The sequence below is a fragment of the Sorex fumeus genome, unplaced genomic scaffold, assembly GCF_029834395.1.
Source record: "Sorex fumeus unplaced genomic scaffold, SorFum_2.1 ptg000035l, whole genome shotgun sequence".
Lineage (NCBI taxonomy): Eukaryota > Metazoa > Chordata > Mammalia > Eulipotyphla > Soricidae > Sorex > Sorex fumeus.
Window position 1 is genome coordinate 10,421,372 of NW_026606092.1, and position 14,948 is coordinate 10,436,319.

The 14,948-nt window shown below is 43.1% G+C and overlaps 1 protein-coding gene and 1 non-coding gene across 2 annotated transcripts in view; one reads left to right on the plus strand and one right to left on the minus strand.

The window, feature by feature from the left end:
• Positions 1-14,948, minus strand: part of GALNT13 (polypeptide N-acetylgalactosaminyltransferase 13) — a 687,813-nt gene that overhangs the window by 635,580 nt on the left and 37,285 nt on the right.
• Positions 4,741-4,844, plus strand: LOC130027055 (U6 spliceosomal RNA). The gene has a single exon (XR_008792993.1). It is a non-coding gene; the product is annotated as a U6 spliceosomal RNA (small nuclear RNA).

The window sequence follows — 14,948 nt, forward strand, 5'->3', positions numbered from 1 at the left end:
AAGGAGCATAAACCAGGCATAGAAAAGGAAAAAAATAAAAATAAAAAGGTAGAGCAAAACTTAATAAGCTGAAATTTAAAAAAAATCCAAATATCAATGAAAACAATAGCTGCCTCTGTGAAAAAAATAAACAAGATAGGTAAAACAAAATAAATAACAAAACTCACAAAGTAAAAGAGACAACCCTGAAAAAAATGAGTCAGTAATTAATAGAGGGACATCTCAACAGAAACACAGAAATCCAAAGGATCATCAGAGATTACTTTGAGAATCTTTATGCCATAAAATAAGAATCTTGCAGAAATCAATAAATTCTTGGCATCCTATAACCTCCCAGGGATGAAAAATGATTTGGAATTCATGAACAGATCTATTAGACTATTGAGAAAATTCAAATGGTAATCAAAAGTTTTGCCAAGAACAAAAGCCCAGGAGATGGATTCAGTAGTAAATTCTTTCAAGCCTTTAAATAGTACCTACTGCAAATTTGTTTCAAACTTTTCCAGGAATTTGAAGAAACAGAAATACTCTCAAATAGTTTGTATAAAGCAAACATCACCCTGATACTAAAAGCAGACAGAGACACCTCGACAAAAGAAATGACAGGTTGATTTGATATCTCTGATGAACACAAAGGCAAAAATCTTCAACAAAATACTAGCAAATAGAATACAATGGCTCATGAACAGGATAAAACACCATGACCAAGTAGGATTCATTCCAAGGATTCAGGATGGTTTAACATTCACAAGTCAATCCAAAATCAATCAATCAATCAATCAACCAACAAGCCATATAATTTTTTTTTAAAAAAGCATGTTATATCAATAGATGCAGAGAAAGCATTTTACAAGATTCAGTACCTGTTTATAAAAAACACCTCTCAACTAAACGGGAACTGAAAGAAATTTACTTAATATATGCAAAGGACTGGAGCTATAGCACAGTGGAAGGGTGTTTGCCACTATGCAGCCAGACCTGGCTTGGATTCCTCCACCCCTCTGGAAAATTTCGGCAAGCTCCAAGACTATCTTGCCCGCATGGCAAGGCCTGGCCAGCTACCCGTTACACATTCAATATGCCAAACACAGTAACAACAGGTCTCACACTGGAGACGTTACTGGGCCCGCTTGAGCAAATCAATGAATAACAGGACAATGCTATACAGTGCTATGCAAAGGTATTTACCTCAAGCCCAAAGCAAGTATTATTCTCAATGGGGAGAAGCTAATACCTTTCTTTTAAAGAGAAAGCATGAGATAAGGTTGCCCACTCTCACAACTTTCACTCAATATGAAACTGGAATTATTTGCCGCAACGATTATGCAAGTAAATAATATCAAATGCATTCAGATAGGAAAGGAAGCAGTCAAGCTTTCACTATTTGCTGATGACATGACACTATATTTAGAAAATCCTGAAGTCTCTACAAAAAAGCTCTACAAGCAATAGATTTGCCTGCAAAAGTGGCAGGTGAGAAAATCAATAGGGCACAATTGTGAACGGGATTTCTTTTTAAGTCACTTTCTTCTCTCTCACTATTTACATATAGGAAAGCCATAGATTTTTGGGTACTGGTTTTATAGCCTGCAATTTTCACTCCATGGCTTGGAGGCCAGCCGCACATAATAGGGGAAAAGGGAGCTCAGATAGAGAAGGGAACACCAAGTAAAGTGTGTTCGGAGGATACTCCCAGGATGGGGGATTCATGATGAAAGTAGACTATAGACTGAACATGATTGCCACTCAGTGCCTCTTTTTCAAACCACAGCACGCAAAAGGAGAGAGAGAACATAAGGGAATGCCCTGCCACAGAGGCGAGATGGGATTGGGGGTGGATGGGGGGTGGGAGGGATACTAGGATCATTGGTGGTGGAGAATGAGCACTGGTGGAGGGATGGGTACTCAATCATTGTATAACTGAAACCAAAGCACAAAAATTTGTAAGTCTACAACTGTACCTCATGGTATTTCACTAATAAAATTTTTTTTAAAAAATGAAGAAAAAAAAAGAAAACCAATAAGCAACAGTCCATGGCCTTCTTATATACAAATAATGAAAGGGTAGAAATATATTTCAAAGTGGAAGTGGTAGATAAATAGATATATTTTCCTCAAAGAAGAAAATATAAATGGTCAAAAAGTCCATGGAAAAAAAATCCCTTCATCAATAATCATCAAGGGCATGCAAATCCAAACAACCATGAGACATCTTACACTACAGAGACTGGCACATATCAAAAAAAGTAAGAACAACAAGTACTGATGCAGATGCAGGCAAAAAGTGACTCTTCTTCTTTGTTGGTGGGAATGCTGAGTGGTTCAACTATTTTGGAAAACAATATGGACATTCCTCAAAAAATGAGAAATTGAGATTCTATGGGACCCTGCAATACCCTAGGGGCTCCAAAGCAATGCAGAAAAGCTATCTGCACTTCTATATTAATTGCAGCACTATTCACAATAGCCAGAATCTGGAGATAACCAAGGCCCAAAAACAGATTACTGGATAAAGTATGGTGCATCTACAGAATGAAATACTATAAGGCCACCAAGAAAAATAAAGTCATGAAATTTGCTTATAAATACATGGACATGAAGATATCATGGTAAGTGAAATGAGTCAGCAAGAGATAGACATAGAATGAGTGAACTCACTTGTGTGATACCAAAACACAGGAAGAAACGATACCCAAGGGCATTAGACATGGTAGAAACAAATGCTAGGAGAACTGGTTCATGGCTGGAAGCTTTTCACATATTAAGGGGGGGGGGATGAATTTAGGGCAGAGAAGGAACCACCATGACAATGATAGTTTTATAGTTGGAAATTGTCACTTTAGACAAGAAATGAATGCTGAAGGAGGAAAACTCATATATAATAAAAAGGAAAGAGATAAAATATGTGTCTGCTAGAGAGGCAGACTGCCAGGAGGAGGCAGGGAAAGGGAAGTCATGATGGGGGTGAGGGGAACTGGGGGCACTGATGATGGAAAATGTACACTGCTAAAGGAATGGATATTGGAACATTGTATGATTCAAACCCAATAGTGAACAACTTTGTAACAGTGAATCTCACAGTTATTCAATTAAAAAAGAGATAGAGAGAGATGGAGGGGGAAAATACAACCTGGGGAATTTAGCATGGTAGGTATGGCATTTATCTTGCAAGTGCCAGGCCCAGCTTCAATCATCATCACCTCATATAGTCCTTTCACCTCACCCCACCCTCCAGCTAAGCCAAAGTGATTCCTGAGTACTGGTCAGAAGTAAGCATTGAGCACCATGGGTGTGATGAAAACAACAAAAACAACAAAAGTCAAAACAAAAAATATATAATTTACAAAACCATCTAGGGAAGCAGAAATACAGAATAGGCGGGAAGGTGTTGCCTAAAGCTCTGATGTGGCCAAAAAAACCAAAAAAGTCAGATGTGGCCAAAAAACCAAACCAAGCAAAGAAACAAAAGCAACAACATCTAGGACCTGGGTTGTCATCAAAGGCCTGCAGGAGGCCTAGAATTCAATCCTTGACATGGCATGATCCCCTGAGCACTGCTGGAAGTGACCCCTGAATACTGAGCTAGAAATGATCCTCTGAGCATTACCAAGTGTGACCCCCCCCCCAAAAAAAAACAAAAAAGCATTAAGTCTACACAGAAACTGCCCATAATTTCAGTATATTTTAGGAAGGATAGTACACATTCAAGAGATGATCACATGAGGAGATTCTCCGAGGTGCCCAAGACTTTGGGGACCCTCCATGGGCCTCAAATTCCCCCACTCTCTGCCATGGGGACTGCATCCCCTAAGGTCTAGTTTCAGTTCAACATGGTACATGGGGGGACCTGAAAAATTACCCTTTCTGTTTACTCCACAGTGGAGAGAATCTCCCAGTACCATAGGTTACAGAACTACATAGACACACATCCACTCAACTACTCTTCCACCTCCCAAACACAAAAAAACAAATGGGAAAACTATAGAGTTCTAATTCAGTGCCAGAATAACCTGCTAAGAGCCCTCATAAACAGGTAGAATTATATCTACACTTGCATGTACCACTGGAATATCTTTACACAGTAATGAAAATAGAGTAACAAAGGTATAAATAGTAACACATTAGAGTAAAATAACAAATCAGATCAATGCTCAGATAGCCAGGAATCTAAAACTCAAGTGTCAGCACATACAAAAATATAAGAACAATGGGAAACAGAGGATTTAAGTTTCACTGGCAGACAGAGACACTAGTTCAAACACTTAAGTTCATCAAAATTCTCAAGGCTGACCAATGATGACCTCAAATCAACACCATATCCAGTGGTAATGGAAATTAAGAAATCCCTGGGAGAGAAATCCAATCAAACCCAAAGAAGAATTGATTGAGGGTATGAAAGAATCCATACAAATGGAATTGAGGGATCTAAAGAATACAATAGCAAGCCTCAGCAATAAAATTCAGAATGCTGAGAGCAGTATCAGTGAACTTGAAGACAAAATGAAAGCCATCCATAATAGTGAAAAGCAAAAGAGAAGTAAGAGAATAGAATTTAAGATATACCATGATCAAGTAGAATTCATCCAGGGATACAAAGATTTTTCAACATAAGCAAATCAAAGCAACGAGCATAATACATCACATGAATAAAATGAAGGATAAAATTATTCTGATCATAGCAATCAATGCAAAGAAAGCATTCAACAAGATGCAACACTTATTTGTGATTAAAAAAATCTCGTGCTCGCTTTGGCAGCACATATACTAAAATTGGAACAATACAGAGATTAGCATGGCCCCTGTGCAAGGATGACACACAAATTCATGAAGTATCCCATATTTTAAAACTCCTAGAAACAATAAACTTGGAGCGATAGCACAGCGGTAGGGCGTTTGCCTTACACGCAGCCAACATGGCCGAGCCGAGTTCGATTCCTCTGCCCCTCTCGGAGAGCCCAGCAAGCTACCGAGAGTATCTCGCCCACACGGCAGAGCCTGGCAAGCTCCCCGTGACGTATTCAATATGCCAGACACAGTAAAGTTGCAGGCTATAAAATCAATACCCAAAGTCCATGGCTTTCCTATACACAAATAGTGCAAGAGAAGAAAGTGACATGAAGAAAACAATCCCTTTCACAATTGTGCCCCAGAAAATCAAGTACCTAGGAATCAGCTTAACTAAGAAAGTAAAGGACCTATACAAAGAAAACTACAAAACGCTACTTCAGGAAATAAAAGTGGACACAAAGAAATGGAAAAATATCCCTGTTCAAGGATGGGGAGAATTAACATTGTCAAAATGGCAATACTTCTCAAAGCACTATACAAATTCAACATGATCTCTAATAGGATACCACGCATTTTTCAAAGAAATGGAGCAAACACTCCTGAAATTTATATGGAACAATATGCCCTCATGAATAGCTAAAGCAATTCATGGGAAAAAGAAAATGGGAGGAATCAACTTCCCTAACTTCAAACTCTACTACAAACAGTAATGATTAAAACAGCATGGTACTGGAAAAAAGGCAGAGCTGTAGACCAATGGAACAGGATTGAATATACTGAGATCTCCCCCCAAGCATATGATCAACTAATCTTTGATAAGGGGGCAAGAAAACTGAAGTGGACTAAGAAAAGCCTCTTTAACAAATGGTGCTGGCAAAACTGGACAGCTACATTCAAAAAAGTGGGCTCAGATCTCTGCCTAACGTCATGTACAAAAGTAAGATCAAAGTGGATGGATTAAAGACCTCAACATCAGACCAGAATCCATAAGGTACAGTGAAGACAAAGTTGGCAAAACCCTCCATGACATTGAAACTAATGGTATCTTCAAAGATGTCACACCACTGGCCAAGCAAGTGAAAACAGAGATAGACAAATGTGACTATCTTAAACTAAGAAGCTTCTGCACCACCTCAAAAGAAACAGTGACCAAAATACAAAGACTACAGAATGGGAAAGGATATTCGCCGAATACACATCCGACAAGGGCTGATGTCAGGGATATAGAAAGTATGGGATATAGAAAGAATGGCCAAGATTAGTACCAGGAATTTTGCTCCAGGGCTTGGAGGCAAGCCACACATGCTTGGGGAAAAGGGAGCTCAGATAGAGAAGGGAGCACCAAATAAAGGGTGTTGGGAGGATTCTCCTGAAAGTAGACTATAGACCAAACATGATTGCCACCCATTGCCTCTTTTGCAAACCACAACACCCAATAGGAGAGAGAGAACAAAAGGGAATGCCCTGCCACAGAGGCGGGATGGGATGGGGGGGGGGATGAGGGGGAGAGGGTTACTGGGATCTGTGGTGGTGAAGAATGGGCACTGGTGGATGGATGGGTACTCGATCATTTTATAACTGAAACACAAGCACAAAAATTTATTAGTCTACAACTGTACCTCATGGTCTCTCACTAATAAAATTTTTTTTAAAAAATTAAAAAAGTAACCTCAACAAAATAGTGGTAGAAAAAAACTTTCTCAAGATTTCTGTGGCCAGCTATAAAAAAAAAACTCCTGACCAGTACCATTCTCAAATGCTGAAAAATTGAACAAATTACCTCTGAGAACAGGGATAAGAAAATTCATTGTGTCCATTTGTTGTTGTTTGGTTTGGCATTATTGGTTTGGGGGCCATACTTGGTTGTGCTCAGGGTTTACACCTGACTCTGTTCTCAGGGATCATTTCTGGAAGGGCATGGTTGAAACCATGTGCCAGGGATCAAACCAAGTCAGCCTCATGAAAGACATGCACCCTATCCACTGAACTGCCTCTCCAACCTCCCGCCTCTATTTTCATTCAATCTGGTATTAGAAATCTTAGTAATAGCAATAATTCAAGAAAAATAAATCAAATAATCCAAACTGTAAAAGAAGAAAAACTATTTCTATTTGTAAATGACATGTTAATATAAAAGACGATTCTAGGGGCTGGAGCAATAGCACAGAGAGTAGGGTGTTTGCCTTGCACACGGCTGACCTAGGATCAATTTGCAGCATTCCATATGGTCCCCCAAGCACTGCCAAGAGTAATTCCTGAGTGCATGAGCCAGGAGTAACCCATGTGCATTTCCAGGTGTGACCCAAAAAGCAAATCAATTAATTAATTAATTAATTAATAATAAAAGAAGACTCTAAAGAGTCCCCTAAAATCCTCTTACAGACAATAAACCAATACAGCAATGGAACTGGCTACAAAGTCAACATTCAAAAGTCTGTCACATTCTTATCTGCAAATAATAAACTCAAAGAGAAAGATATCAAAGAATTACTCCATTGAAATAGTGTCCAAAAACACGATGCTACCTTGGAATCAATTTAAAAAAAAATAAGCAATCTCTATCTTGTAAAATTAAGAAAGAGATAAAAGAATACCTTAGGAAATGGAAAGACTATTTTATATTCATGAACTGGAAGAATTAGTATTGTCAAAATTAATATTGTCCAAATGACTAAATTGCTGTATAGACTGAACACAATCCCTATTCAAATTCAGATAATTTTCTTCAAGGGTTTATAACAGTCAATAATAAAGATTATATGAATTCCTATAAAAACCCCAAGTAGGCAATGCCATGCTGATAAAAAAGAAATTGGGGTGTATCTCATTACCTAACTGAGAACTGTACAATAAAGCTAAGTGATCAGAATAGCAAGCAACTGGAAGAAGGATAGATTCTGACCAATGTGTTAAAATCTAGTGTGCAAACACAATTCACTAGATGTACTGTCAGCTAATTTCCTAAAGTTGCTGGGAAAATGTAATGGAGTAAAATAACCTCTGCAACAAATGATGCTGGAGGAACTGATTAACCAAAAAAAAAAAAGAAAAGAATTAAAGTAGTTTCATATCTCATACTTTACCATAAAGTCAGTTCAGAGTGGATCAAAGACCTTGAGATTAGAGCAGAATCCATAACATATATTGAGGAAAACATAGGCAGAAAGTTCTCAAAAAAAAAGGAAAAGAAAAGAAAAGAGAAAAGAAAAAGAAGTTCATCTATATCTCATAGTTTACTACAAAAGTCAGGTCAAAATATATAAAGGACCTTAAGATTACATCCGAATCTTTACTATAAATTGACAAAAATATAGGCAAAATTCTCCCAAATTTCAATCTAAAAATGTATTTTCTATCATATAATTCCATTGGCAAATGCAACAGAAACAAAAATAAACAAATGGGACCACATCAAATTAAAAAGTTTATGCATAACTGAAGAAGTACAGACTAAAACTAAAAACATCCAAATGATTGGGAGAAAATATTTACATTCAGCGCATCAGATAAAGCTTACATATCAAAGATACAGAAAGTACTAACAAAGATCAACTAAACCCTCACCCCTATAAAAACCCTCTCCAAAAATGAGAAGAGAAAATCAACAGACACTTCTTTGAAGAGATTGATACCCAAAAGGCACATGGAAAGTACTCACCATCACTTATTATAAGGAAAATAATAAGTTATTATTATTTTTGAATCAACTAGTATGCATGTATTCCATTGTGATAGAATGGAATGAAATAGAATAAGAATACTATTAATGAATTGTATGCTATATAATTTTTTACGTACCAGTGTGAATTATTTATACCAGTGAGAATGGCACATATATAAACAACAACAACAATCTTGGGATAATCTGGACACAGATATAGTATACCTTTTAAGGTGTTTGCCTTATAAAGCTCCCAACCTAGGTTTAATTTGTGGAGTTCATATGGTATCCAAAGCCTTCCAGGAGTGATGCCAAAGTGCAGAGATAGAAGTAAGCCCTGAATGTCCCTAGGTGTTTTCCAAACAGAACAATAGAAAAAAAATCTGGAAACAATCTGTGTTTCCAAGGATGTGCAAAATGTTCACAAAATGAACTCTCATCCATTTCTGGTAGAAATATTGTCTATTTCAAACCCTATAGAAGAAAGTATGCTTACTTTGAGCAGAAAAGTAAGAACTGATCTACCATATAACCCAGCTATTCTATTTGGTATCTACTCATCAGGACACAAAAACGTTCATTCTACAGGACCACCATTATCACTGTGGCACTCAGCACAATAGCTAGGATATGAAATCAACTTAGGTGTGTAAGGACAGATGAATGGATAACAGCAAAGCTGTGTTTCAGATATACACAATGGAATGCAGGCAGCTGCAAGGAATGATGAAATCATGTGATTAGCTGAAATTTGAACGAAACTGGAGAATATTATGTCAAGGGATATAATCAAAAGCAGGACAAATACCGGATGATATCACTTATCTGTGGAATAGAGTAACAGAATGAGGGGAAGCAATTTGCCAACTGTGGGGATATCTAGATTTCCCTTGATTCCATATTATAGAAATGAGAAAGACTGGGAAGAAAAGAAATCACATGGGGGATTAGGAAATGTCTCATAGTAACAGTAGGAGCAGTCAGGTGCCATTAGCACATGGATTATGTAGAAGTTTGGTGTATAAATATATCTAAACTACTGAGCCAATTCTAAACTGTAACACCAAACTTGAAAATAAGCCTGGATAGAGGCAGGCTGCAAGCTGGAGATCTGGGGGGAATCTGGGTACTAAGCAGAGGGAAGTTGATGCTGGTGGTAAGATTGGTGCTAGAACATGTATGCCTTAAATTCAACTATGGATACCATAAAAAAAATTAAAAATTATTTTTTCAAAATTATCAAATTAGACATACTAGTATAAATTGTATTAGAATAATCACAATTATAAAAATCACAATGAAGGTATATGTGTAATATTGAAAGATATTCAAAATAAGCATACTATTAATGAACTGCATGCTATATAATTTTTACATAGTGTATACAGCAGTAACTGACTAGTTAATTCACTTATTACAATATAGTAAATATATCAAATCAAAATACTTCCATATAATTGTCACAGTGAAAAAAACTACCAACTAAATAAGATTATTGATGTGTGTAAGATAACATATGCATAAATAATATGTACTATTGATGTACATATATATCAATAACATGTATTATTGATGTAAAATATATGCATCAATAATATGTATTATTGCTGTGTAAAAAAGTATTGACTGCTATTAGGGAAAACAGCAACTAGATACAAATATTCTTGGAATATTTCATAAACATTTGTCTCAAAATAAAAATATCAAAGTTAAGTTCCCTGAGGCAAGAGCTTTTGAAATTAATCACATCTGACTTTTCATCATGAAGCAACACAAATGCTGTTGCCTATTGTAACCTATCAAAACTATTCCAAATACAAAATTTACATAAGGTGACACTTTAAAAATGTTACAACAGAGTCTACCCTCAACATCTACATCACATTTAATTTATTCAGCACACCTTCTCAAAATCAAAGATAAAAAATGTAAAAATATTAGGAATATATTGTATTGGACAACATTTGTTTTCTTTAAAAATAACATGTCAATTCCCTACTAAATCTTATTCTGACTCACTTTTCTTTATAACCAATAATTATACATTGGACCTCAGTTTATATACCTGGTAACCAAAAAAGCATCTATACATATTAATAGTTTTCTTACTTTGTGTACACTGTACTGAATGTGGGATATAAGACAATTAAGCTACCAATCTTTCAAAGCTCCAGATAACAAATTCTGTCATTTACTTTGGTCCCATAGAAAGTTCATTGGGTTTATTTTAGAAAAAGTTCCACCCAAGTTCAACAACAAAAAATGTATATGTAATACCAATTCCTTCCAAATGACTATACCCAGATTTAAAAACAATACCTACAGTTCATAAGTATATTGTTTATAAATGGATAAACATGGAGAGTATCATGCTGAATGAAATGGGTCAGAGGAGGACAGATATAGAATGATTGGGATATAAAAAAATACATAATATGAGACTAATACCCAAAGTTAGTGGAAACAGTGGCTAGGAAGATTGGTCTATGTTTGGAAATCTGTCCCAAGTGCTGGGGAAGAAGACAGAATAGAGAAGTGACGACCATGACAAAGATAGTTGGAAAGAATCACTCTGGATAAAAACTGCATGCCGAAAGTAGGTAAGGGAACAAGCATGATAATCTCTCAGTAAATGTATAACAAATCATAATGCCCAAAAGGAGAGAGAGAGAGAGAGAGAAAGAGAGAGAGAGAGAGAGAGAGAAGCAAAGTGCCTGCCACAGGAGGCTGGGGGAGGGTATGGCAGGAGGGATAACCAGGAACATTGGCGGTGGGCAATGTACACTGGTGGAGGAATGGGTATTGGAACGCTGTATAACTGAAACCCTGAACCCGGATCATGACCAGCTTCATAACTAAGTATCTCAGGGAAATACAATAAAAAACAAAGATCCTATGTAACAAATGCATGTATCATACAAATAACTTATTATGAAATATTTTATCATAAGTATCTATAATTAAAGGACAATAGATCTGTGATTAAAAAAACAAGTTAGGGACACATTTTTTTCTGTGCTTTGTTTTCTTTAAAACATATTCCCTCCCCATTCATCTCACAAAAATATGTGGCTTATGCAAAATAATTAAAACATTTTTAAAGAAAAATGAGAATACCATAAAAATGTAAAACCACCGCATACGAAATGTTAAAATGTTTGATATCACTCACATAATAAGAGTCTAGTAATTGATCTTAGTGAGATCCTAATCTAAATTTTATAAGAGAAATTGAAAATCACTTCGAGTATTATCCAAAGTATTCTATTTTTTATAGCCTGATAGATTTACATACAACGATATTAGTATTGAACAAAGTCTAAGCTTACCATTATATTTGATCAAAAATTAGTTGCGCTGGAAAGAAAGATGGCGGCCGCACGGGAGCCTTGTGGAAAGCGGGTTTGAGCCGGGCTCGGGGGGGGAGCAGCGGGGACCTCATGGGAAGGGGGGCTTTGTGGGCCGTCCCCCACGCCCCACCGGGGTCGCCAGCTGCCCCCCACGAGCGGCTCTCCGGCACGGCCACGGCCCCGGAGGCACAAGGACTTAGCACAGAGAACCAGCCGCTTGGAGCAGAAAAGCAAATGGACTTGTGTTGATCCGCGCCACCAAGCCTGCCCGGAGGGGGAAGGGCGTTGACCAGCCCGCCCGTTCCTCTCTGGAAAGAAAGATGGCGGCCGCACGGGAGCCTTGTGGAAAGCGGGTTTGAGCCGGGCTCGGGGGGGGGAGCAGCGGGGACCTCATGGGAAGGGGGGCTTTGTGGGCCGTCCCCCACGCCCCACCGGGGTCGCCAGCTGCCCCCCACGAGCGGCTCTCCGGCACGGCCACGGCCCCGGAGGCACAAGGACTTAGCACAGAGAACCAGCCGCTTGGAGCAGAAAAGCAAATGGACTTGTGTTGATCCGCGCCACCAAGCCTGCCCGGAGGGGGAAGGGCGTTGACCAGCCCGCCCGTTCCTCTCTGGAAAGAAAGATGGCGGCCGCACGGGAGCCTTGTGGAAAGCGGGTTTGAGCCGGGCTCGGGGGGGGGAGCAGCGGGGACCTCATGGGAAGGGGGGCTTTGTGGGCCGTCCCCCACGCCCCACCGGGGTCGCCAGCTGCCCCCCACGAGCGGCTCTCCGGCACGGCCACGGCCCCGGAGGCACAAGGACTTAGCACAGAGAACCAGCCGCTTGGAGCAGAAAAGCAAATGGACTTGTGTTGATCCGCGCCACCAAGCCTGCCCGGAGGGGGAAGGGCGTTGACCAGCCCGCCCGTTCCTCTCTGGAAAGAAAGATGGCGGCCGCACGGGAGCCTTGTGGAAAGCGGGTTTGAGCCGGGCTCGGGGGGGGGAGCAGCGGGGACCTCATGGGAAGGGGGGCTTTGTGGGCCATCCCCCACGCCCCACCGGGGTCGCCAGCTGCCCCCCACGAGCGGCTCTCCGGCACGGCCACGGCCCCGGAGGCACAAGGACTTAGCACAGAGAACCAGCCGCTTGGAGCAGAAAAGCAAATGGACTTGTGTTGATCCGCGCCACCAAGCCTGCCCGGAGGGGGAAGGGCGTTGACCAGCCCGCCCGTTCCTCTCTGGAAAGAAAGATGGCGGCCGCACGGGAGCCTTGTGGAAAGCGGGTTTGAGCCGGGCTCGGGGGGGGGAGCAGCGGGGACCTCATGGGAAGGGGGGCTTTGTGGGCCGTCCCCCACGCCCCACCGGGGTCGCCAGCTGCCCCCCACGAGCGGCTCTCCGGCACGGCCACGGCCCCGGAGGCACAAGGACTTAGCACAGAGAACCAGCCGCTTGGAGCAGAAAAGCAAATGGACTTGTGTTGATCCGCGCCACCAAGCCTGCCCGGAGGGGGAAGGGCGTTGACCAGCCCGCCCGTTCCTCTCTGGAAAGAAAGATGGCGGCCGCACGGGAGCCTTGTGGAAAGCGGGTTTGAGCCGGGCTCGGGGGGGGGAGCAGCGGGGACCTCATGGGAAGGGGGGCTTTGTGGGCCGTCCCCCACGCCCCACCGGGGTCGCCAGCTGCCCCCCACGAGCGGCTCTCCGGCACGGCCACGGCCCCGGAGGCACAAGGACTTAGCACAGAGAACCAGCCGCTTGGAGCAGAAAAGCAAATGGACTTGTGTTGATCCGCGCCACCAAGCCTGCCCGGAGGGGGAAGGGCGTTGACCAGCCCGCCCGTTCCTCTCTGGAAAGAAAGATGGCGGCCGCACGGGAGCCTTGTGGAAAGCGGGTTTGAGCCGGGCTCGGGGGGGGAGCAGCGGGGACCTCATGGGAAGGGGGGCTTTGTGGGCCGTCCCCCACGCCCCACCGGGGTCGCCAGCTGCCCCCCACGAGCGGCTCTCCGGCACGGCCACGGCCCCGGAGGCACAAGGACTTAGCACAGAGAACCAGCCGCTTGGAGCAGAAAAGCAAATGGACTTGTGTTGATCCGCGCCACCAAGCCTGCCCGGAGGGGGAAGGGCGTTGACCAGCCCGCCCGTTCCTCTCTGGAAAGAAAGATGGCGGCCGCACGGGAGCCTTGTGGAAAGCGGGTTTGAGCCGGGCTCGGGGGGGGGAGCAGCGGGGACCTCATGGGAAGGGGGGCTTTGTGGGCCGTCCCCCACGCCCCACCGGGGTCGCCAGCTGCCCCCCACGAGCGGCTCTCCGGCACGGCCACGGCCCCGGAGGCACAAGGACTTAGCACAGAGAACCAGCCGCTTGGAGCAGAAAAGCAAATGGACTTGTGTTGATCCGCGCCACCAAGCCTGCCCGGAGGGGGAAGGGCGTTGACCAGCCCGCCCGTTCCTCTCTGGAAAGAAAGATGGCGGCCGCACGGGAGCCTTGTGGAAAGCGGGTTTGAGCCGGGCTCGGGGGGGGAGCAGCGGGGACCTCATGGGAAGGGGGGCTTTGTGGGCCGTCCCCCACGCCCCACCGGGGTCGCCAGCTGCCCCCCACGAGCGGCTCTCCGGCACGGCCACGGCCCCGGAGGCACAAGGACTTAGCACAGAGAACCAGCCGCTTGGAGCAGAAAAGCAAATGGACTTGTGTTGATCCGCGCCACCAAGCCTGCCCGGAGGGGGAAGGGCGTTGACCAGCCCGCCCGTTCCTCTCTGGAAAGAAAGATGGCGGCCGCACGGGAGCCTTGTGGAAAGCGGGTTTGAGCCGGGCTCGGGGGGGGAGCAGCGGGGACCTCATGGGAAGGGGGGCTTTGTGGGCCGTCCCCCACGCCCCACCGGGGTCGCCAGCTGCCCCCCACGAGCGGCTCTCCGGCACGGCCACGGCCCCGGAGGCACAAGGACTTAGCACAGAGAACCAGCCGCTTGGAGCAGAAAAGCAAATGGACTTGTGTTGATCCGCGCCACCAAGCCTGCCCGGAGGGGGAAGGGCGTTGACCAGCCCGCCCGTTCCTCTCTGGAAAGAAAGATGGCGGCCGCACGGGAGCCTTGTGGAAAGCGGGTTTGAGCCGGGCTCGGGGGGGGAGCAGCGGGGACCTCATGGGAAGGGGGGCTTTGTGGGCCGTCCCCCACGCCCCACCGG